The sequence below is a fragment of the Colletes latitarsis genome, chromosome 7, assembly GCF_051014445.1.
Source record: "Colletes latitarsis isolate SP2378_abdomen chromosome 7, iyColLati1, whole genome shotgun sequence".
Classification (NCBI taxonomy): Eukaryota; Metazoa; Arthropoda; class Insecta; order Hymenoptera; family Colletidae; genus Colletes; species Colletes latitarsis.
Window position 1 is genome coordinate 18,396,048 of NC_135140.1, and position 26,101 is coordinate 18,422,148.

General features: G+C 43.2%; 1 protein-coding gene across 1 annotated transcript in view; it reads left to right on the forward strand.

Annotated features, from left to right (window-relative positions):
* LOC143343698 (uncharacterized) overlaps positions 1–26,101 on the forward strand; it is a 58,884-nt gene that overhangs the window by 1,244 nt on the left and 31,539 nt on the right. The gene's annotated exons all lie outside the window — the stretch shown is intronic.

Sequence of the window (26,101 nt, forward strand, 5' to 3'; positions counted from 1 at the left end):
GTTTTTCGTTCGTGACAAATTAAACAGGGAGACCAGTTCATCGCCTGGCCACGGCACACACGCAAGCTATCCTCAAACTGCCGGGATTCGTTAACGCTTTAATCTCTAATTTCGCGGCACTCCTGGGGGATTTAATCTTTGCTCTATTTCTCTCTCCCTGTCTGCTGAGAACAGCCGGGATAATTGGAATTTTTTCAACGGCACTTTGTCTATTTACGTATCCGCTAAGGGTCGCGGGGAAATTGAATCGAGCATTTTCAATCTTCGCTCTCCGAATGCCTCGCGCGTTACCTGACCCCACAATAAAAAATGGGCGTCACTCGCATGCTACAGGATCGAGACTTCCGGCTGGCCAGTATTGACCTAGGTGATCAGAGGTTCTTAAATCGCTTTGCAACTTTGTCATCTGCAAATCTATGCGTCTCTACTTCTTCGTTAGGGTGATCTTGTTCAGTGTGATGAACAAGCTGTTATTGCACATAAGTGTCTGTATTTCTTCAGCGTCAATAGCTTCTGTTCCTGTGTTCAAGATGTCAAGTAACCAATCTTTCCACTAGAGCCTTTGACGCTAATCAAAGGCAAGGTTTCACAGGTTTCTGAGTACTTCTCTGACACGAGTCCTTAGAATCTTACTAAGAGGCTGATATATTCAATGTATGAAGGGGCAGGAAGTGAAATAAAAGGGGGTACAATAAAGCAACACATAATTCAGGCTCTGGACATCTTGGAAAATTTTTTGTGTCTGCAGGCAACAAGTAGTAGTATCCCCCCGAATAAGTGAAGTACGTCTAGGTTATGGATGTCCAATAGGGAGGGCTAATTGGCATGTCAGACGGGCGTGGGTTTTGAAGGGTTTCAGTCCATCGCTGACGGAATTTTCCGCGTCAGTTTCTCGAGATTTGACACGGTACTCGCGCGAAGATGCCCTTTTCAAAAGCGCCGCCTCGGGGATGCTGGGCGTCCAGCAAAAGTCATTAGCAAACACGCTGGAGGGTGAAAGGTCATTGAAGCGGAGCGGCCTTGGGGACACGGTTTTTCCATTTCAACCCTCGTTGACGTACACGGTGTTTCTGAACAATTTGGTTGCAAATTTCCGCGCAACGGAGCGTATACGGTTCTTACGAATGATAGAGCTTAAGAACTCCTAAATGTTCGATCCAGCCGACTTCAAAGAGCATTAAGAGCAATGAAAATGTCAGGTTCGCCAATTTTCTTATCCTAAGCCTATTAATCGGGGCGTGGAGGGGGGATTCTAATCAGGAATTCCGTCTGTGCGTGCAGTGACAAATGAGTACAGTCGGCATAACTCGGTTTGTTCTCAGCAAGTATGTTATAATTTATGTTCAATATAACCAGAATGAGAAATTGCTAATTGGATTTCTTGAATAAATGAATAATTAATGATTTGAAAGATATTCATACCGAAACATGGACCTTCTATTTTACTGTTATACGTATATAAATTAATATTTTATTGCAACGTACGGTGTCATTTGAAATACGATTTATAATCCCAGTTCTCAGAATGCGCAATACCTCGATTCCTTACGAAACTGACGAGGGTATCGAGAACTGTCAGACGCAGATTTTGACGGAACTTTGTATAAACGTACAGTGTATATCGATGTTTAATCGCTGTCGGGGGAAGATCGCAAAAATATTACGTGAAACAACGTTTGCTTTTATTAACGGCGATTTTTCCATTAAAGTCGAGGAGCGGCAGTCAAGTCGAGTCTCAAATATTAGTAAATTGAACACGATATGTAAAGTAGGGAAGACAAGATGAAACGGCGAGTTCCATCGTATTCTGTTCTGTAACCTGATCCTATGATTGCCACTCGAGTCGTATGAATTCTCGAATTCACATTTACAAATGCTTTTCTCTTCTATCTAGACTTCGTTTCACCATACAGGCAAACTTTAAGTATCTACAAACTTTACAATTACAATTGCAATTGTTACTTATACAGGGTGTTCGGTCACCTCTGGGAAAAATTTCAATGGGGGATTCTAGAGGCCAAAATAAGACGAAAATCAAGAATACCAATTTGTTGATGAAGGCTTCGTTAAACAGTTATCAACCTTTAAAGTTCCGACCATACTGAATTTTTTTCTCGAAACTGAGTAGGATTTCGGGGATATGTCTGTTGACCAAAAATGCTTGCAATAGACCCCTGTAACTAAAAATAATTTTTCCAAGACGATTCGAAAGTCTTTTTTTTCACCCAAAACTTTCAGCACTTACTCGAATTTTTTTCTCGAAAGTGGGTAGGATTTTGAAAGTATGTGTATTCACCAAAACTGATTGTAATTGACCCCCGCAACCGAAAATAATTTTTCCAGAACGATTTGAAATTTTTGAATTTAATTGGTATTAACTTTTTAACGAAGTTTCCATCAACATATTGGTATTCTTGATTTTCGTCTTATTTTGGCCTCTAGAATCCTCTAGAATCCTCTATTAAAATTTTTCCCAGGGGTGGCCGAACACTCTGTATAAAATTTCCTTTTCCAAACTGTTTTTCGATATAATCAACCGTTTGAAATTTGATTATTTTTAAAGAGATTTCGATAGTTCGACCGATTTTAGTTTAGAAGCATCTTGTAGCGATCGAAACAAGCGGAGTAATCGACGTTTTTAACGATTTAATGATGCGGCACGTGAATTACGTACCGCGATTCTCATTCTCGTCGGTCGATGAATATGAATGCAAATACAACCGAAACGCGTTGTTCTCGCGGACGGGGGAGTCGTAGGGTAATCGAAATTGCATGTAATGAATATTTCAGCGAGGCAAATTTTTAATAAAATTCTACCCGATTTCCCCGACCGAGCTGATTTATTCTCCGCGCGGCGAAACGTGGTCTGGATCGACACCGAATAAACCAATTTAAACTTCCGACCGGACAATGTTTATTTCACGAGCGAAAAAATAAGCCCAAGAGACAGAGGGCTTCGAAATTGTTGCCTCGAAGGCGGGCCGTGAAGTTGCGCGGTAAAGGGACTGAGAAAGTGTGCAAATTGTTCGAAACGAACCGAGCTACCCCCGATGGCTATTCTCGAGTTCGAAACTGTGCAAACTTTTGTTATAAAAAAAAAATTACTAACCATCGGCATGTTACTGCTACGCATTTCCTTATTTTCTGTTAAAAATTGTAAACAAACTTTTACAGAACTTCCTAATTTTCATAACGACTTTCAAGACAAAGGGGTGGGGGCAATTTTACAAAAAACAAGTCGGGGGGCAGCAAAATTTGTGCAACAATTTGTCGGAAATTAAATTTGAAAACTGATTTTATATGAATTTCCGATACGCAGACGTAACTGAAAACAGAAACTATCTCCTGAGAAAGAACAAATTTCCAATCATGGAAATTCGCCAGCGCACGTGTCCCAAAGTGTTTCAAACAATTTGGAAATTCCAAATGTTTAGAACACTTCGATGCACGTGTTCGACTGAGTTTTCTCATAGTGATTGAAAAAAACTGTAATCGCGGTTAGGTGGGGACCCCCTTTATGTTATAAATTCATCCCTTAAACTTTAGGGTCTGCAGCTAGAAAGAATTTTGTCTCGTTTGGTTTTGCTCGATCTACAAATTTGCAAAGTTCTGTCAAAATTGACGTCGGACACTTCGTGAGCGTTCCTCGTCAGTTTCTGCAGCTAACCCTCGCTGCAACCGAGGGAATCTGACCCGAGGGAGAACCAATTAGGTACAGTAGAACCTCGGTTATACGAACTAGTCGAGAGACAGGATGTTCGGGTAATCGATTTTTCCAGATAATCGTATCGTTGTACTTCCGCGTAGAAGCAGACTATACGTCAGACGATATTTCCTACTTTATCTCCCCCCTCCATTTTTCAGAGATTTTTAATTTTTATCTAAAAGATTTCATTTATTTCAAGGGTTACGCCAGCCAACGATAAAATGGGTCCGACATTAGAGGCGGTTGTAAAGCCAAAATGGAGCAACATCGATCCATAGCGCAGTTTTTAGGTTAAATCAACAAACGTTTGCGCGAATATTCATCAAAATTGACGTCAAACGAATCGTAGAACTCCTTCTACGAGGCTGTTCCCAGTACGGTACAGTTAACGACGGTAAATCAAAAATAAACGTTCGATAAAGACGAGCCAACGCAAGTGAGTTATGACGTCGAACGAGAAACAAAGCATTCGGTATAAAATTTACAAAACCAGTTAGGATAAAGCGCCCGGAGGCGCATAAAATTGTATTCGAATGGACGAACGAAATCAATTTACAGAAGAGAATTTAATACCTCACTCGGAGGGCGGTTGAGGGGGGGAAGGGGGGCAGGAGACCGTTGCAGTTGACGAGGAAATTTCAAAACCCATTATTGAACTCATTACTAGATTAATTACAAAAGAAAATCGAGCTTTGAAAGTACCACGACGTTTCAGACGCGCACAAACGCAGACGCGATTCGCCATTTGTAGATGCTGCAGCAATAATTACAATGGCGCCGGGCAAAACTACGTGTCATAACCTCGAAACTCGCATCCGTATTTCGAATCTAGGGGCACATTTGAACTTTACTCGTACATCGAGGGCCACGGGTGTATAGTTATTTTGCAACAAAGGTATATCGAAAACTAATTTTCAGCGATTTCGATCGTCGCTGAGGGTTGGAAAAGACGACGCGATAAAAAGGTTGAGAGGAAAATCCAACGGACCCTTCTTCATGTTTGATATACCTTGCTCCACATCGTCCCACCCAAAAATGTGCAGCTTTGCAATTGGTGAAAAGTCATGACCACCCCGAAATCTTGTTAGTGAAGGGTGAATCCCTTAGCTGGCGTTTTAGCTTCCGCAAGAGAAGCTGAACGTTGCAAGATCCGCACCGTAAAGATTCAGACAGCTTGATCTTTTCCGATAACCCATTGTTCTAGCTTTCAAGAGAGTCCCTCAGATTACTGAGATTCCCAGATTCGTCGGAGTTTAGACAATTAATTGTCCCGGTCTATACGTGTTCTTGTGCGCTGCTGATCCATTATCCACTCCCAATTGCCATTCAACCGGTAGGTCGATTGATTTATTGGTCTGTGGCAAAACTCCCACAGGGCTTAAAGTAGTTGTAGTTACAGAATCTGAAGTGCCAAACTATCTCCAAGTAGCGGTGAACCCGGAAAGTCACACTATCCAATCTTTCCCCTCACATGTGTTGCCACTATCTCTTAATTAGAACCTTCACGATACTCCCTCTGGGGTGTACAAGTATACAAATTGTGGTTATCGATAGCTTTGAGACCATTCCACTTCGCCAAACGTGGGCTGTAACCCTAACTCCAATGTTGGGGTCGTGAAAATTATCTTGTGACTTTACATTTCATACGTACTCGAGCTATTTGTCATAAAGATCAGACGTTCAGACTTGCGTTTCTTCATTACGATTCATGCATTCTATCTCCAGCTAGCTCCGACGACATTAATTTGCCGTAAGAGCAGCGATACTGCAGAGAGCTATAAAGTATGGCAGAGAAATCTGTCCTTTCATCCATAAATTACGTTTTCCTGATAGCAATGCTATTAGTCATTAGTTCATATGATACGATATTCTGTCAGAGGCATTCTTCTCAGATACTGCTGATACTATAAGGAACTACGATGCACCTGAGTGATGTCGACGATGTGATAAAAGTATGTCCTTCTTTCTTGATAGTAATACTGTCAGACATTAATCTTCTTAAAACTTAATGTTGAATATTTTGGTCACCTTATCCAGAGGTACTCTTTTCAGCTGTTACGAGGGGCTAGAATGCTCGCTAGGCGATATTGGCAATGCTTCTTTCGTAATACTGTGGACGGCACTTCCTGCATTCGCCACGAGAGGGACACCCAACCCTTATCTCTCTCATAAGTACTCGACCCATCTCCATTACATACACTCTTCTAGTCTCTAGATGTTATTAGAGTGCTATAGACTTAAATCGAATAGAATAGACCCACAAGAAAGCATCACGTGCAATATTGGGTCGTTAAAGTGCCCTTCCTCAACGATGGGTCTTTACCCCTTATTGCGTAGCGGTTAGTCGGTGAATTAAATACTTGTGATCATCGAATCATGGTGATATAGGTATAAAAGAACCTCGGAATAATGCGTCAACACGCGAAGCAATACCTGCTCCTCGACCGACCATCAAATGACGTCTAAGGCAGGGTCCACTGATGAGTCAACAGACGTTCTTTCAGTAATAAAGTCACTAATCCATGTAGAACACGTCCACTATTACACTCTAATCTCTAAAGCGGAATTCCATCCATCGTGTTTAGTTCGCCAATGTACGCCGCGAGTAATTTGGTTAGCGATCTGCGCGACAATGCCCTACTATATCACACAGCCAAGCAGTTCCAGTCCCCTGGTCGCAATAATCGGAGAATACGTAGCGCCTTCGGGCGATTAACTACCGTATAGGGCCACGGCAAAGAACTCCTTACTTCGGGAACATACCTGGCATCCAGGATATATGGCGTGCGGAAACGATCGAGGAATCGATGGCTCCTTGGGCGAGCGGCTGGAATAAATCTGGGCGCATCTGCTCGTAAACAGTTCTGGCAAAGGGAAAAGGAGGGAAACCGTGGAACGTTTTCATCGGGCGGGGCAGGGAGGGCAGACGGATCGAGAGAGAAAATAGGGTGACGAGGGAAAAAGTTCGCCGAGAAACGCGGAAGAATCTGCGCGAATGCCGACCGAACGCTTGGCGTACACGCGAAGGCGGGCGGAGATTATGCAAACGGCGGCCAATTCGATTGAAGTGCACCGCAAATAACCGCAGTTTTAACCCATTCGACTAAATGCACCCGTGGCCCGCCACCAGCGCCGCCCATTAGAATATCCAACGCGCGAACACCGCCGCGCCAAAATACACGGGGATGCGGACACTCTTCGACCGATCAGCTCTCGTTGATTTTGCGTTGGTTGGGGGGATTTCGATTCTCTTCAACGACGAATGGATCCAAGGAATGGTCCCGCGAGGTTCAATGGCGGACTTCGATTGATTTGGGATGAGTTCTTGGCGTTGTTCGTTAACGTGTTAATAAAACTTTACAGATAGAAACACGATTAAAAGACGGGGTGAGGAGACGATAGTTTGTTCGATGCGGAATCAATTGGCCGCTCAAGGACACTGGAGAATTGTCCCTCCATCGCTATTTTCTTTGTCTCTTCGCTTTTCTTTATCGACGAACCCCTGTTCCCACGATGGAAGAGCATTCAAAGAAACTTTGAAACTTGATAAAATTGCGAGGTGTGCAGAAGCGAATTAATTGGTCGCTCAAGGTCACTTAAGAATCCCCCATCGTGCCATTTGGTTATCCCCATTACTGTAATTCTTGTCTCTGCACTCCGCCCAACATACTAGATCCTTTAATAACGACCCTCTATCCTGAGTGTAGTCGCACATTGAATTACAGTTACATTTTTATTTTCAATAGCTTTCTTCGCTATTCACTTATCTTCTTATCGTTCAGATACTTGCAAATCTGGATTAGGTGTCGAAATCCATCACTAACAGGACGAATAAACTAACTTGCTTCAGAGAACAAGTTCGAGGAAACTGTCAATCCCATCATCGGATTTTCTCCGTCGAAACTCTTCTCACAGACGTTTCTTGATGTCATTAAAAGTAACAGTGACATTTAAGTTACTAAAGTTAAGCAGAGTGCCCTTAACATGCTATGCTTGCGTGAAACTTTTTAAAGATCGAAGTCGATGTTGAATCTCAAACAGTCTTTCGTACAATTCCACTCCTTAACCGAGTGATTATTTTGCGAACTCAGCTTCGATGAGTTCAGGAGTCTTCTGATGGAAACGAAAGATGTTTTCCAAAACTCAATCTCACGAACCAACGGATCCGGACAACTCGAGTTCGCTAATGTCTCCTCTCGAGCAGACGTAGATTTCGATGGTAACGCCTGGCAGACAATTTTTCACGATTCTCGTGACGTGTTCTGGGAAGGGGTGGAGCTTGTCACAGGATGGAATTCAGATTTAGTGATCAGAATTTTTGAAATAAGTTACTATTTCACTGTTAATCAAGATAGCTCCGTGAATTATTAAAATAAAACTCAGTCTGTGTGTTTGTGATCTCCCTGTAACTCCCACTCTTTTCGTCCAAATCGGATGAAACTTTGTTCAGTTGTCTTTTATGTTCCGGCGAAAAGTATAGGCTACAGTCAGAGTTCTGTTAACGTTAGACAGCGCCACGAAATTATTTATCATGAAGACGTATTTTGCGAGAAGATGGATTCCTCTTGCATCGTGAACGCCACTCAAAAGCAATCTTTTCAGCTCGGTACAGCATTTTGAGCTCCGTTGCTTTGAGAAGGGTAGGAAGAAATTCCCAAAGATCTCCAGCGAAGGGGTTGATCAGCGGATGCTGACCTACAGATTTAGCGACAGGATACGATCTATCACTTTCGAGCGATTCGCAGTCTGCGCGGTAAATGGGCTAGCTCTTTCGTTCGCTGGATGATAAAGCAAGAAAACGTGGGATTAAAAGCACGAATGCCTGGCATCATTGAAGCAAAGGCCCGAGTAACGGACCTTTCGTGAAATTAATCATTAAGCCAAGGCTAGCCGTAGGTAAATCGACGTTTCGGGTTTTAGTTTCGCGAAGTTACAGGTCGCCTTTCAATCTCTTGAAAGACTTTCTTCGTTGAACTCGATGCACCATGGGAACATAGATAAACGGAAACGTTGTGGAAATAATAAAATACAGACCAACATTCCATCGTCCGATAAATTAGACAATGTTTCGAATATTTTATGGCTGTAAATGTGGTGTTATTTGTTTTCGTTATGTGGGCGTGTCATCTCAAACTGAATAAAATTTACTCGAACCATTTTTTGTTTGCTATTCAAAATACATTTGAAGTAAATTTCGGTTTGAACCTCGCATTAAACATGTGCCTTTGTGTCTTCTCAGTTCTTGAAATGCCTCTTACGTCAACGAGACGTACTCTTTGCTTTCTGTTTATCCGCGCAGGCTTTGAAAGAAATGTAAAGGAACGATGAAACTTCGCGAGCTGATTTGGATGAAAGGGTAGAAGGTTTCTGTTCGGAATATTCCTAAAATGTTTAGTCAAACATCGCCCAACGTTCGTCTACAAATCATACTGATGGAAACATGTCGTTTCTCCGTCAGTTGAATTTACGAATGCATTTCGACGATGTTTGGGGCAAACATTTTAAAAACAAATTGTATCCACATATTGAAATATCGTTTCATCCCCAGTGCTTTAAATAACCTGATCAGAGTTTGAACAAACATTGCACTCGTTAGATATTAATAAAGACCGTAATATTTTCACTTCGTATCACGAATATTTCCCAAGCTTTCATCACTTTCATAAAAGCCCACGTAGCTTGCATCTAATGCCTGCCTTCGTTGGAAAGCTTTTTTTTTTAAATTGTTCGAAATCCGATCATAATTCTCTTTCCGACTGGTTCTCGTTCAACCTTTTTCAGTCTAATTACTTTCGACGAGAGATTACGTCCTCCCCTTCGGGCTGACATTCTGCCTCGCCTCGTCGAAATAGTTCGTCGTTGCTCGAAAGATCGCGTCGAACTTTTGCTGTCTGAGCGATCAACGATTTGTAAGACGTCGAACGCACGAAAGAACACTAATACAGATGTACAGGATGGTTCTGGAAACTCGGATGGTAGAAACTTTCCTACGCATAGTTTCATTTAGCGAGGGAAACGCGACTGCACAATGCACCTTCATCGTTGTGTTTACTAAAAAAAAAAAAGGGTCGTATTATAGAAAATGTTCGTTCCGCCATTCAATGCTTTTCCTCCGCCAATTTTCTTTACCCCCGTTTAGAAAATGTTCGTAGCTCGACCCAGTTTCTAATATGATGCGGTAACTTGAAAAATTTGAAAAGCCGAACCGATGTTTCTGCTCCTTATTAAATACCGCGCTTTAAGGTTTCCTAGCTGAAAATGGGGCAACATTGGCTTTCATTTTCCCCATTCACGGACGTTTCTTTGGAAAAACGTGAACGTAAATAGAATTTAGAATGCTAGACGAGCTTTAGGGAAACGAAATTCGAAGCACGCTATTCGTCCTGAACCTTTTAATTTGAATCGGTACTTTCGAAATTTCTCTCAGGCTGTCGTAAGTCTCAGACTGATCCGCGACAGCTTGAAGGACAGGAAGGCGCCCCGTAAATTGAGTTATCGATCTTTTAGCATGGAAACATTCATCGTGTTGCATCTCAAATTATCGGTCCAGGGTCTACGACAACCTGAGAAGCAGGTAGGTGAAATTTTCTTCCCCCGTTTTTGTAAAAGAGAAGAATCGAGCGACCAGTGTCGGAAAAAACAAAAATTCGTTCTAAAAGAGGACATTGTACGAGGCTTACGTTCCGGGATTTAAAAACTGCCCCAAATCCATGGAGGATGAACTGTTGTTCCTCGAGTTTCAGGACCGTTTCGACGTTCGAATTCGCGACCTTTCGAGGCGTCGAGCGCCGCGCGTGCATATTAATCGCTTCGACAAAAACCAGTCACCCCCATTGGAAGTTATCTACCGGCTGTGACAAAAATTTCGGCGTTGGATTACGTGGAGGGCATTAATTCGAACCTGATATCGACGACCTTTACCGAATACGCCCCGAACCGTTTCGGTCGCAAGCGTAATGAGGGGATTTTTGATAAAGACGACTCGACTCGGCCATTAACGGGGCGAATCCCGAATCCCCTGCATCTGGATTACAATCGAACCGACTCCGACGAGCGGGAAACGCATTTTCCATACTCGAACGCCACTCGACCGCCTTATTAGGCACGTCATTGGTTTGTGCATGTAAATGGTACGTTTTAACATGGTTCGAGCACGCCATTCGATAGATTGCATATATGAAAATTATAATCGTCCATTGATATCATCAATTTATAAGTCACGAGATAATTTACTATAGAGGGGCGGTCGAATGATATTCGTAAATGCAAAAGGATCTCGAAAGTTATTTGAGTATGGAGGGTTGCCTCAAAAAGGTACTCGAGGACGAAGAGAGACCTCGAAAGGTATTTGAGCGCAGAAAGAGATCTCAAAAGATATTTGAGCGCACAGGGATGTCGCAAACTTTATTTGAGCTTGGAAAGGAGGGCGCGTCCCACTTTGTAAAATACCGTGACCTATAGAATTGGAGTAAAATTCTCCCGAGTGTTGAAAAAATTTGAACATTCATAAAAAAAAAAGCTCGTTTCTCGCGCGGTGCTTTTTAATAATTTCCAGCGTGGTTGGAATTGGATTTCGCCAAAAACGCGTTAATGTTATACGCAGAATAGCTCGGTGCGAAAATAAATATAATTGATTCGACATTACGGTCGTGGGATGAATGAGGGCGTATTTGAAAGAGAAATTCTGATGAAATTCTTCGCGCGGCTTCGAATGCACCAAGCTTTACCCGTTTTAAGAAACAAAGGGGACGACGGTTGCGCGTTTGCCTTCCCGTACAGAATGATTTACGACGAATGAAAAACCTTTAACGAAAGAGTGACGGGAGAAGAGACGTTTGCGGCCAAAACACCCGGTCGCGTTTTTATGAACACAAGCGAGTGTTTTGCGCCCACGACACGAGGAAATTTTAAGGTAAACGATGCTCTTGCTCGTCTTCCTATTTGTACTTTCTTCAGAATGCCCGTGAAAATAGATGAAATAAACGCTCGCAGCTCTGCTTTCAAAAATAAAAATAAACTCCGCACTTCCGGGAAAATGCAGGCAAAAGAGACGGATCCTCCGTAAATTATACACTCCAAAAAAAGTGGTAAAAATTTTCCCCCGGAACAGTATTATACGTATGGGAAGAAAAGCTCTGAAACGTTCGTATTTCATTTTCGTCGGATATTATGAAATTAAAATATTCTCCGCCGGTGTCTACAGACATCTATCGTCGTCCCGTTCGTTTTCTCCGTGAATATTTGTTAATTAAAGCCGGGAATAATTTTACTTTGTCAATTTTCTAATTTAAGATTCGGGTCTAGCGCGAGATTAGAAGCCAAAGGTTTCGCGGTGGTTGTCGAGTACGTTGCACGGTAATTTCAAGCCACGAATTGTATCGACAAGGCAGACACCGTGTTAATGTACTATGCCACTGATAACGAGCTTTATAAATCAGTTAGGAGCACCGGTACCGCCTAATATATCTTCCACGTACGATAATCTCGAAAGTTTCTCTTCTGTCTTCGCTAGTTTCCTCGGGAGACTTCAGCTACGTTTAAAGTTTCCGCGCATTGTGTAATCGACTATAAAAATTAGCGAAAACTCTTTTGTACTTTAACAAATTTATCAAAAGCACTGGAAGTCAAAGTTAGAACGTTGGACAAAATGGAACATTTTTGTTTTTCTCGTTTGTTACTATTTCCGAATAATTTTTGCATCCTGTTCGTCAATAAAGGGAATACTTTTGTCGCGGACTGCAGAAAGGAGCTAGGTAATGGATTAACTTCAGAAACTGACGCGAAACTGCAAAACGAATGCCGCAGCTGCGAAAGCATTACGCTTTATGCGCGCTAAAAAATTGCAATTCTAATTTGATTGTTCGTTGCGTGGCCAAGCTAACGGACACGTGTTCGCCGGACCAGCCGTTAATTACACGGAACGCGGTGAAAAACCAAGGAAATCCTCCACAATGTTCGTAGCTTTCTTTAGCGCGTTAATGATACATGAACTTAAAAGAACCGTACCAAAAGATAGATTACTTCCGAGGTCGTTTTGAAATAGACGCTTACATTCATACCCTTAGTTCATTTTACTGCACGGGACGTGAAAAAAAATATTTCCCAACGGTCCTCGAAGAAGAATCTAGGCAAAAACTACTTCTAAAAAACTTCGTCCCAATTTTTAAATCTACTACTATTTTTGGTTTCCATAAAATTGTGTTTAGACCGATAAAAAGCTCAGAAATTATCATTACCCATGGTAACGCGACACTAGCGCTGCACGTGCGCAAGGTAGATGCGCAGAAGATCGTTCGCCCCTTTATCGTTACACGATACACCAAAATGTTAGGTTACAATGCATTCAAAATTTTCTTCTTTTAATAAACAAAACTTTGTGGTCGACAAAGTGGCGTTCCCACGTTAGTAAGTAATCAAATGCACCACTTACTACACGGTAATAATCCCACTCTCTGATAAATCTCCCCTGGCAAGTTGACCACGAAGAAAACGACGAAGCATCGGAACCAATCAAAAAGGGCGCACGTACCCGTCTGGGTAATCTTCGCGTCGTCAAACTCTAATCTGGCCAAAGAACTTTTTCCAAATAATCCGTGGGCTTCTCGGGCGTTTCCGTGAACGAGACGTGCCGGAGCGAAGGGTTTCGATACGCTTCCGTGTTAACGGCTGGGGGCTAGGATACTGGTGTTTGAACCAAGTCCGGTGTACCTAACAAAACTTCGAAGATGAATTCTCTCGATTTGAAGCTACCTCAGGAAATTCTGTCTATTATTTTAGCCCGAGTCTTTTTAAACGATCTATAGCTAAACAAACAGGACCACATATTTGCATCATCGTGGTGTGATAACCGAGATCAACTGAAGTGACTAAAATTTCGATTAAATCTTAACACTGAGCTGTTGCACAATTACGCGTTGCACACATGACGAATAATTTTCTAAGCATCACAGAGTGATATTATAAAAAATCCAGGTTATTCCATCGGGCAATTTCAGTGCCTCCGTTGATTTTAATGATACGAAGGAACGTTAGAGGATCTTCGTCGCGGTAAACATTTACTCAGACTTGCAAAATATGCGAGGCCCGTTCGTTTACTAACCCCGTGGTTGCTGAAGCTTGGTATGCGACCCAAAATCGTATGCCAGCGGGATTAGATTTAATAAGATCGTTATGCATCTAGCAACGAGTGTACTTACGACCGGTAGTGCATCTTCGATACGTTTGCACCGCCACTGTGGACAGAGAAACCGCCTTAATTACGGGAGTCCCGTTTAAATCTGATTAGCGAGAAGCAATTTGCTCTGCCGGTTACTTCGCAAAGGGCCGCGCGAGTCCGAATGATTGCCAGACGTAATAATACCGCGGTAACGAACGTATGCGCGCATGGAATACCAGCGCGCGCCAGACGGAGGGAAACTGAGGAAACGCGAGTAATCCAGAGGTACATAGAACCTCGAGCCAGCCAGGCTCCGCAGCCACTCGGAAAGAGACCGAGTCTAACCGGAGCGCATCATTTTCATACGTAAACATGTAGGAATAAAGAGGGACGGGGCGGGGCCGAGGCAATAAGACGGATGGCTGCTACTCGCGTATCCCGGGGCGGTTTTACCAGCCTTCTGGAACTCGTTGACTGTTTGGATTGCTCCAAGGATAATCCTGCGCCGGTGGAAAATTCAATTTCGCGCGGGCTATTAATTCGAAAGAGTCGAGGTGCCGGATTTGGTTGATTCTTGGTGACCAAAACGCGCTCGTGGTCCGCGTTCTCCACGGATTATCATGATTCTCGTGTGCTTTGTCTTTTGCTTGCTCGACGACTGCTGGGGTTTCGAGGGACGGTTCGTTTAGTTTTAACGCCCGCGATCCGGCGTTGGTCCTTCCCCGGGAGTTTCGCAGAGGATAAACCATCCAACTTCGGCACTTAAATAATTCTGAAATTACCTATGGAATTGTTTCGATATAAACTTATTCTCCAAACTTTTGTCAACCGTGCGTCAAACTTTGGAGTCTCGCCCGTAGCTACGCCCGCTTTTAATTAGACTGCGAACACAGCGCGCGGCGTTATCGCGATTTAAAGAGAACCTTGCATTTCAGCTCTTTTGGTACGAGGTGCGATTCATGCCACCGGCATTAGCCTTATCCGAGATGCGCCACAAAGATGCAGCACGGTTGGACTCGCACCTCGTGGGGCCTGTGTGCCGCGTACGCGTAGGAGGTTCGAATTGTACCAGGATTTAAACCGAAACCTCTCGTTTCCTCAGCCGTTGTTCCCACCCAACGCAGCCCTACCGAGCTGTCGATAGATCAAGGTCGACAGGTTCTCTAATCCTAGTAATCGAAATGGAGTGCTATCTGCATCACAAATAATCTCCGTGCGCTTTTAAGAGTCGCGTCGCAGCGCCATTGTAACGACAAGTCGTTGGAAGTTCGTCGAAAGCTGAGCGATTAAGATGCACCCGGACGCAAACGGTCTAGCAATTTCATTTGGCAGTAATCTCGGAATGTTATTTCTTTCCCTCCTTGAATGTCTTTGCAAAACGTTCGAAGATCAAAGGCATGTATCTCGCTCGACGAGAGAAAGAGAAGAGGGATTGATGGAACTCTTATGATAATTATTTTCGGTGGGCCAGCATCCCTTATCGAGAAACTTTGCACAGGACATCCATCGATTGGCCGCATTGTTAGTAATATTTATACGCCTCGACGTTTTCGTACAACTACGATCAACGGAACATTACCGAATATACATTTTTATAACGATCAGGAGCTAATTATAATGTGAAATTTCACGAAACTTCCTCGAATGGTTCCCTCTATTGTAGCGGTTATAGAAGTTTAATTTAATTCACGTTATTGTGCGCAGTTCACGATAAGTTTGCGATTGGCAAACTATATGACCATGGAAGGAAAGATGACGGAGGTATTTCATGAAATCCAGATTCTTATAAACTTTCTAAAGAGCTCGCTTCGTATTTAAAAAGAGGGCAACCTCTATGGTATATTTCACTGCGCGGTAGAGGTCGCTGTTGAGTGGCTGCAAACACTAAGGGCTGAACAAATTATATCACAATCCTCTCCTTAAATTAACAGCTCAGAAGTCCTCTTAGACACAGTGACTTCATCCAATTCCCTATTCCATTCTGTCGGCAGGACCTACCTCGTTCTCCATTAGTAAGTCGATTATCCATTATCACCAACTTGATCACTCATAATGGCAAAATTAATTAGCGGATTACCCATTGTTAGAGTATCCAGCGACGACTGAGCTTTGTCTCGTCGAACCCTCGTCATCTGATTTCCCTTCAAAAGAGTCCACTTCCTATAAGGTGATTGTACCCAATCTCGATAATAACCCAGCCGCCAGAGACGAGGAAAATTGTTCTCCATTAATAGATAATATCGTCTAACTGTGTGGTTGTACTTTCCCTGTAACCACCGCCATTTTTATCCAATCCAGATAAAACGCTGATTCGGTGCTCTTCAAAGCAACATATTTACAAAGTTCTTCTTGTTGTCTCTCCTTTTATATGTTAACACTGTCTAATGACATTTTTAGAAATGGCTAAAAGGTCTCGTAGTTATAGTTTCGGTTCACCGTGCTCCAGGACACTCGATTTGATTCAGTTCACACGCACAATGTGGTTCCCCTGTTCGCTCTCTTTCAACCGTGTGTAACGAGCTGAAAATATAGGGCATTAACTACACCCGACACCGGAGTACCTGACCCCTCGACAATTATCAACGAGACTCGCATAATACCGGCGCATAAACCGATACCGAAATTACTGTCGCGTTGGTGCACGCACGTGTATGGCTCCCGGTACGAACATCTAATTGCGTACCGATGTCGACTCGTGAATTGCTCGATGCAGCCGTAGCTAGAAATAGGTCGAAGATGACTTTAATTACAGTCGACGATACATCAAAGTCACGAATCCTTATAAACGTAAAACGTCAATACTACGGAACAAAATACAAAAGACTTTATATTCGAAAGTTTTAATAAAAATCGGGTGCACCGAGAACGAATCTTCGACTAATTTTTGCGCGGATAATCGATGTTCATTCGAATTTAAGTAATACGGGAATTCGATTCTTTAAGTTGTTCGAAAACTCGCGAGACGAAACGAGTCACATACCCATTGCTAGCTCTAACTAGTCTCTGATCGTTAACTGTTTCGAACACGCTCCACTTTGCGTTCCTAAGAGCGTCTTAAACCCATTGAAGTAAGATTTAAGTGCTCCACAGATGCTGCCAGAATCGAATCTAATTCTGCTGTAACGAGGGCAAGACCGGTGTGAATAAATAATAAGTGGCCCGAGTGTAAGGAACACGGCGAAGAAAATGAACTATGTACGTATGTTATAAATGTATGAACTTTTCCTTTTCAGTTACTTGCATCCGGGACAACAGGTGTAGCGCCACGTCACTTTTATGCATACTTTTCTTGTAATTGGTCCATCATCTACAGCTGTAATTATGGTTACGCTTATCGCAGATGGGAATCTGTCGTCCTGCCAAATTTAATTTAAATCGATCAGGATCGCATCTGAGACCTTCCTTCTCAGTGTCCTCGATGTTGCTGGTAAACATTCTGGTATTTGTTGCAAGCTTTCCAATTTCTTGCAAGAGGTCTGGATGAGGATGCATCGAGGGTACACGTAATTACAAGTTACACTGCTCGCGTGCATTTGCAATTGCCATAAGGGTCGAAAGGTTGCTTTCTGGAGACCCGGTTGAACCGTTTTCCGCCGGTCGTGACGATTCCAAATGACTGTTTACATTGGCCACACTGTTTGCCAAGGTAATACCTTGAACCGTGGCTCTGCGGTCGAAAACGAAATTTATGGCTATTTCGTGTCACGCATGGGGTCTTTTTTTCTTTTTCATTTCGAGTGATTTACTGTCAAAGTTGGATCAACCCGCGGCAAATCTAATGGCTTATCGCAGCATGTGATTTTTACACCGTCGTCTGTTTCGCGTTTTTCCCCCCCAATTTCGAGATTAAATCCACGTTCGTTGAAATTCAAAATTGCGAGCAAAGTCACTCCCGAGAGAAATTCGAGACAATGATTAATGATCGGTTAAGCACGGGCTTCGCACGATGAGGCGTTCGTGTTTATCTCTTTTCCAATAGTCCGATCCCGCTCGTCATAAGCGAGCCCAAGCTTCCTGACAATGAATCGCGCGTGGGTTTAAAAAGAAGTCTCAGTTGCAGCTGACAAATTAATGAAAGAATAGTAATTGTATAATCGAGAGACTGAAGCAACGGAAATTAAATATTACGACCCTTTAAACATTCGTTACGGGGTAACGATGTACTTGAAAAATGTTTGCTTCTAAACAACGAATACACGTTCTCTACAGAGTAGAAAAATATTTTTATTCGACCCTCGAGCTAATTTATTTTGTTAAAAACAGCAGCCTTACTCAGTGTGGTATTTGAATTCAAATTTTAAAAAAGGATTTCTGTTTATGAATATATCATTTATCTGTTCAGGCAGAATTTTTGTAAAAAATTGTCCTGAAATAATTATTATTACTATTCCAAGTAGTCTCACCTCAGAAAAAAGAACTAATTTTCAGGTCCTATCGCGCGAACACCGACTCTGCGGTAATAAATTGTTCGTAATAAATTGCATTAGCTCGCACATATTGTGTCGACATAAAGCGAAGCAAAATTCGCGCGCTAATACTTTAAATCTTTCACGTCGCTTCATTAATTTCAAATAGATTGCGCGACCTCGGGCTTGTGAAAATTGAGCAGAAAGGGTGGGGGGGGGGCGGAAAAAAAGAATTAACCGCCTTTGAAGTGAAATAATGTGGAAAGTTCCCCTCGTAACTTTTAAATTTCTTCCCGAGACCGTGGCGGCTGCGATAAAACTGCTAATTAATATCGTCGATTTTCGTTCCCGAAAGTGCTTTAACTTGCCTGTGACCTTTAACAGCTTTCAGCTCTGATCGACATAATTTTTAAAAAATTGAGTCTCATTCGATTCCAAGGGGATTAAATTTGCCGTTAATCTGTTCCAATTGCGAAAACATTTCCTGGTTTGTGCTTTCACAGTGAATATTCCACAACCTCTGCTCGTTAGAAATACAGTAACTCTCGAGTAAGTTCTGCTGCTTTTTAGATAAAATAAATAGTTATATAGTCATCCGCGTAACTTTTTATTTGAGGAAAAAGCTCGAGTAATTCTACCAACCACGAAACCAGTTTCGAGTATACGTTTACCAGTGTTCTTCGAACCACTATTGGCGACAGAAGTATCAGAACAATTTATTCGTTAAAAAATTAACTCACAGGTAAGTACAATCAACAAATGCATATTGCAAAGAGTACTCTACACTTTATAGGCTTGTATCGAGCAAATATGGCTACTCCGAACGACTGCCCTCTAGCAGTGGCGCGAAGAAGTTGCGTTTCCACTTAAGTTTGCTAGAGGGTCAGGAACCTAATTCGTCATGAGAGATTTTGACCGATTAGGGTCGAGTTTGGGCTCGTTTTTAACGGGCAAACCTCGCCAAATTGTCCATACTATTCTCGTGAAAGCAGAATGCAAAACATACAAATTTGTTCATTGTTAGCGCAATGCATCGATCAGAAATTCGTGCCTATCGGTACACCTAAGCAATGCGTTAAAAAATTTTCCGGATATCGTGATTGCAGTGTACCGTGCGGAGTAACGAAAGCATGTTCGGACGTAAAAGCGAATAAATTACAAGCCCCAGCGAGTTTTCACTGCCGGTTTTACGGCGCTAACGACGAGATAGGGCGTGAAACACCGCTTATTTACCAAAAATAAACGTACTTTCTAAACAGATAATGAAGTTGCCTGGTCAACTTTGCCCGTATATTCAAGCAAGTACTAGTTTTCTGTTTGAGGGATTAGTTTGCGCGCCGCTATTCAACTCGCCCTTAATCCGGATAAACATTTGCAACTTTAAATTTAATCCGGCCGGCGGAGTGGGCGAGAGTTTCGGTTTGCGACGCGGAAGAACGTTCATCGTTTCGCCAGATATTCGCTATCTTAGCCCCGGGGAGATTCGCCTATGGGCAAGCACCGAACGCCGGCCATTCGAGTCCATAATTAAAGAAGCAAGAACGAACGCAAATACGAGGCTTCCGGTCGCGAATACGCCTCCGTTTCCGGCCTAATTACAGCCTGGGCGATCCTTCTTCGCCAAGAATTACCGAGAAGAAGCCCCCCCTCAACTCTGCGTGAAATTAATTTCGCGGGGATACGGTCGGGGAATGAATCTTCGAATTTATTCATAATTCCTGCAAGGCGAAATTTCGATGCCAGTAATTCAGGGTGTTCGCGGGGCCACTTGGTCTCGAAATTGCTAGAATATTTAATCGCGCCCGAACGAGTTGTGTTTTCCAGTTTTGCTATCAACCCGTTGCATATTTCGGTACGCTGTCTCGCGCTTTATTCTTTCGCGACGCGTTTAAAGTGGATTCCATCCGTCAGAATCCATCCCGTGTAACAGAGGGGCACTGTAGAATAAAATTGCACGCGATAAATAGAAATATCATTTCATACTCCCATCAATTATTCCAAAGGTTTTCGGACATTTCGTCGCGAGAGAAATTGCACCGGAGCCAACGATGCTTCATGGGGGCATCGCAAAAATAATTTGCGATCTGTCACGCGACGCGACAGTAGCACGTGCTGATGCATCACGCGAGGCGCGAAGAAGTTTATAACGGAAGCTGCCATCGATTCATCAAAATCACCGTGGGCAATCGACGCGCTGAGGGGAGAGGGGGTGGAATAGAATACAAAATAGAAGTCAACCGGTCCATCGTACTTCGCGGATCGACGCGAAACCGCGTTGTACGGGGCTGTGATATAAGTTATCAAACCGTGGACTAGAAAGTTTGAAATTGCATTCTGCCCGACTCCGGAAAATAATTGCAAAAATTCCAATCGTGTCTCGATTAACTGGCAGTCACGTAAAATTTCTATTTGACTCTGACGTGCAGCCGGGAGGCGCTGGAACAATAAATTCCCCCGTATCTTTGTGACGAGATTTTAGGCGCCGTTGTTAACGGAAACATTTTCATCAATTGCGTCGGACGCGCGACGCAAAAAGTGACGCACAGAGAACTATAATTAAGGTTGCAACGAACGATCATTAACGCTTGAAATCGTTCGTGCGGATACTCGAAGCATGCACACATACGCGTGGAAAGTTTGCACAAAATAAAACTGAAATCATGCGCCTCTGAATAAAGCTACCCTCTTCGAGCATTAGTAAACCGTGACACGGAATTTTAATTACATAATTTAAAAGAATTGTCTCGTTTCCTGAGATAAAAAAAAATAACCATCCTGTAAAAGGAAAGGTCTTCATTTTCTCGGAAGTAATTCGCAGAGAAAGCTTCATTTTAGAGGAATTTGAGTTCTAGTCCTCCGTAATCTATTTAACTTTAAGAAGATTCCATCGTGTCGCGGGCAGAAAAACAGACAATATTCAGGATTTTTCTTAAGAAAAGTACGAAACGAATCAACTTAAAACTTTTTGCGCTTAATAATATACTTAAAAATGCATTACACGAATTTTTAGATGATTTTTCGAGCATCGTATCTTGCGATTAAAAAAAGACTATTACACTTTTGTATCGAATATCGCCGCATAGTTTTGGTCAATATTTAAAAAATATACGCAATCGTTTTCGTGTAAAAATATTTGAAATTGTGAAAAATTCAGTTGCTTCGGTGGAACCTCTTTTGTTGAACGTGCCCGTCGCGATTGCCACCGATTTCGACCGTTTTGCTTATCTGAACTGAACGAACCAAAAACCATTTTTTGCGGCATGAATGTAGCTATTACCGGTACCAAAGTTACACAGAAACATTGAAAAACAGAAATTTGACAGCTTTGTAAAGCTGGTTTATTGATTTTTGTCTTTTATTTCTTGTGGGTAAACAAAACAAGAATAATAAAAAAACATCAGATTTCGAATATTTTTATATGGAGGATGAAAATACACGTACTGAAGATTCCCTCCAAAATTTGATGCCAATTGGTCAAGCAGAACTTGACTACCCGCTTAACTGATAGCTCATGACTAAAGATTTTAAAAGCGTGAACGAACGGAACAGAATTGATTTTTTCTATACGTTACACGGGAGAACACCCTCGAAGCGACGCTTCACGAGGTCGTTCCTCTAATTTCGATTAAACCCTCGTCGCGGATCTTCGATTCGCCCGACGCCAATTCATCGAGCTTGTTGTGTTCGGCAATCGGCTTGAAATGCCCAGCGATTGTTGAATAATCGCTCCACCTAGAATTCGGCGCGGACGTGATCGTGTTGAACCCGTACGGTCCGATTATCGTCGATTGCCGCTTCTAATTTATAATTTAACAGGGATGGGCGCTTCGCGATTTCACTCGTAAACGTTCGTGTCATTAGCTCGATTCGTGTGCAGCGTATAATACGAAAGTTTCACCGTAGATTTACTATGACAAACAATACGAAAGCATTCTTCTGTTGCGTGAACGCAGTATTTCGTTGGCGCGGAATCAACGTTTTTTTGTTAAAAAATAAAAGAAAATGGAAACAATATTCAAACACGGTACACCATGGATCGCTTACTTTTGTCGCGCTTTTCTGCCTGCGGAGACACGACGAGGACGAAACAATGGCGACCATGGGACAGGAAAATGGGAGATCCGATTATCATTCGCGTGAATCCAGCTACGCGAACCGTAGATCTCAATATTGACAAAGCCAGACACTACGGATACCTTCCATTTCGTCATTTCCTGTGCTTTGTTTCGTTAGCTTTTTCTTCCGTCGACATTAACAACGGACTACTCTTATATATTAACTTTTTTAAATGCTTCGTCAAGAACAAAACTAATTACTAACAAGGAGTGGTCTCAGTGTTGGGGTGAAGCTAATGGCACTCGGTTTTGAGGGCAGATGGCTTACGGGTTTTTGAGATATTCGAGGTTAATATTTCTTGATAGGACCTTTTACTTCCATTTGGCAAGTACTATCTATCCTGGAAGTTTTTTAAAACAATATATACAGCAAAAGGAATGGTCCCATCGACGATAGCACGCAACAATGCCTCTCGCGGGCCACGGAATAATTGACAATTGAAAAGGTAATGGCGTCCCGTGTAGTCGTCGGTCGGATCCTCGCTCGATCATTGTCCCCCGGATCTGTACTGGACTCGCAAGAGCCAGTTGAGAGGGGGCTCGAATTTATTATTCGATCGCGTGCTTCATGTCGGGCGCAGAAACAATGGGAAAACGAGAGAAGCATATCGGTGTCCGTGCGCGTTCGAGGACCACTTTCGCCTGTCGATCTCGTGAGTCCCCGTCCGCCCTGTGGAACTTACTATTAGGCCAGGTCCAGACGCGCACGAACCAAGCCACTCGAAACGCTTAAGCCCTGCGCGGGGTAATTTCTCGATCATAAATATCCATAGACGCGAAGTTGAAAACGAATGGACAACTTAATGCGTGGGCGCCATAATCTTCAAACAGTTGAAGATAAAGAAACAAAATTGTCTACCTGCATTTTGTCTTGACATCTACTGGGCATGCTGTTCATTAATTTCACTAAACACTGTCACGTTCACAAATATATTCAGCACGAAACACGAACCATCTTCACACACTCTGAACAGTAAATGTCACTTCATTGACTGTCCATTGCAATCACTTTGGTTTTCTTCTATTGGTATCTAATTTTCTTGATAACTGTTGAGTTACTCCTTCCTCAGCTACCACTATAAGCACACTGTACCTGAAAAGATATTCTCTGGTCAAAACTGATGTTCGACCAGACATCTACCACTCACTCTTTCGCACTCTGTCCCTTGCTGTACAGAGTCCCAGGGGCCCCACGTGGAGGTGAGGTGAGTGGATTTGACCAGAATGGGCCCACCAACTTCGCCGAAATTCTCCGCACTAGACTGCTACCAAGGTAGCAGCCCAGGTATAGGAGAACATCAGCTCTATCGGAGTTTTCGATCTGACTGAAGCCAGAAAGTCCCAGTCCAGCCTCATACCCCCATATTGTCACTTACAAAACATTTCGTAGCTAGGTGAATTTGAAAATTATCTGCATTCTTTATGCCAGGAATGGGGCAACGGGAATCTAAGCGGGAGGTAGCGCCTAATTTCGCTCGCAGAACAAACATCGAACCAATTAACATCACACTGAGAGTGAATGACAGCCCCTGCATCGCACCGCTGTTGGTTCAGTTGTCCATTTCTGTTCTAAGCAATGCAACATCGAGCTGTCTGCCTCACTTAACGCATCAAAACCTGCTCTAAACAACCTATTCCGTACTATGATATCGTGAAATCGGAGATCCCCGCACCCACAGAAGGAATGGAATCATTAACATCGAAATAGCAGAGGTAACGAAGGTGGCGGTAATAGGACGGCTGATTAGCAACTCGAAAATCGACGGTTCGAATTTTCGATTGCTACAATACGTTTTAACCACACGACTTCGAATTAATAGCCGCCGTCAGGCGACCACCCACGAGAGTGCACGTTTTATGTTACAGTATTATTCAGTCTCCGACCCAGTCACAACTGAAAGAGAATTATGACCCTTGAATAGTCCGCTATTGACTCAGTTGTTTATCTATACTTTAGACAAACTAATACTGCTATATTTAGTTCATAAAAATACACATGTCCGGGCAAAGCCTTAGAGGCGAACGATGATTCTTAAAACGAACTCCAGACGTGATTCGTAAATTGAACATTTCTATCCCGTCCCAACTGGGGGAATCCTCAAGGCTCAACGATATCGCTGTGTATAAACATCAGCTGTACGAAAGGTGAATGTGCAAACCCCGGTGTTCATCTTAAGAATCGTTAGTGTAGAACGCGTTTTACGGTAGACAATCGATCGACGCGCGTAGCACAGTATGAATCTGGAATATCGTCACCATCGTGTGGGCACGAGAGCGTGTGCATTCTGCATGCACGAGGGCGCACGTGATCGTTTGACGATGCAGCCTGTCAGCCTCGATGGCCTTTGAGATCGTGCGACGCATGGTAGTCCGCGATCGGGGAAACGACGGATAGCTGGAATTTTCACGCCTCTGTTTCTTTCACGGATTTTTCTGTTCGTTTTTCTTTCGCGAAGGTGCGATGATCGACCGGACGGGAGTAATGAGATTGATGAGGCTCAGGTGACGCGTTGCCTTCGGCCCCGTAATTGAAGTTGGAAGTCTTTGCCGGCACGAGTGCATTTTTTTCTTCTTTATTTTAGCAACCGACTTTGCCGCAGCTTCCGTTGTAAATAGACGTCGATCGACTCGCCAGCGACGGTCGACATATAATTCTTTTTATAGTTTCCCGTACAAAGTGTAGGGTTTCCTTTTTTGGGGCGTGTTACAAATTGTATTCTTTGAAAGAACGTGCTTCGTTATTCGATGGTCTTTGGGGTAAGTACCCTGCGGTTTCTCACAGTTTTGCGCCATCAAAAGGCATCCTTGCTTTTTCCACTTCGTGGTTAGATTCCAAGGATGCCCCATTCTTTCAGCGATGCTTTTTCGAGCCATAAACCGAGGGATACGCTAGGAACAGCCAGTTGATAACGCGCGATAGGAAGTTTTTAATCTGTTGCACGGTGTTCCGAATACGCCCAGTGGTACGTTCGATGCTCGTTTTAACGAACACGATACGAAAAGCGATGCTCCGTGACTAGAGAAATTTTAATATCGTAAAATGCTTGGAAATCAGAAAGTCGACGTATAATAATTTTCCCCGGCGCCAGTTACACGATACGAACTTTAACGCGAAAGTCCGACGTGAAACTGGTTACGAAAGTCGTGCGTCGGAGCCATCGTGGGCCGTTCAACTTTCCAACGTGGGGGCGCTATCGCGGGCAGGCGGTGCTTTTGTATCGGGAATACAAGCGCGAACCGCGGACTCTGGGCGAACGGTATGAAAGTAATTCGATGTTACGTCACGTTGGGCGCGTAATGGCTACAACGATGCTACGTACACTCGCCTCCATTCATTACGCGTGTTTGCAGACGCGCCGCGCCATTCTCCGCGCCGAAAGGCTATGAAAATAAATTAATATCAATGCCCGTTTAAGGGTGGGAAACCGCGTATCGTCCACACTATCGCGTACCGTCGGTGTACACACTGGGGAGCGCCGGTGATTCGAAGTTTCAGTTCGTTCGACCTGGATTATCGGTACCCCGGTGGATGAAAACGGATGCTACGCGTGGAGTGGACAGACATAACACGAAACTTCTGCGCCAGTATATAGTCCCGTGAAAGGATAGATTTCAATTTGCAACTTAGCTGCGAGAACACAGCTTGCGGGAAAGGCTGTGTAGTAGACTACACCCGGTGTATTATAACGTGTGGAACCAACAACGACGGCGAACCGAA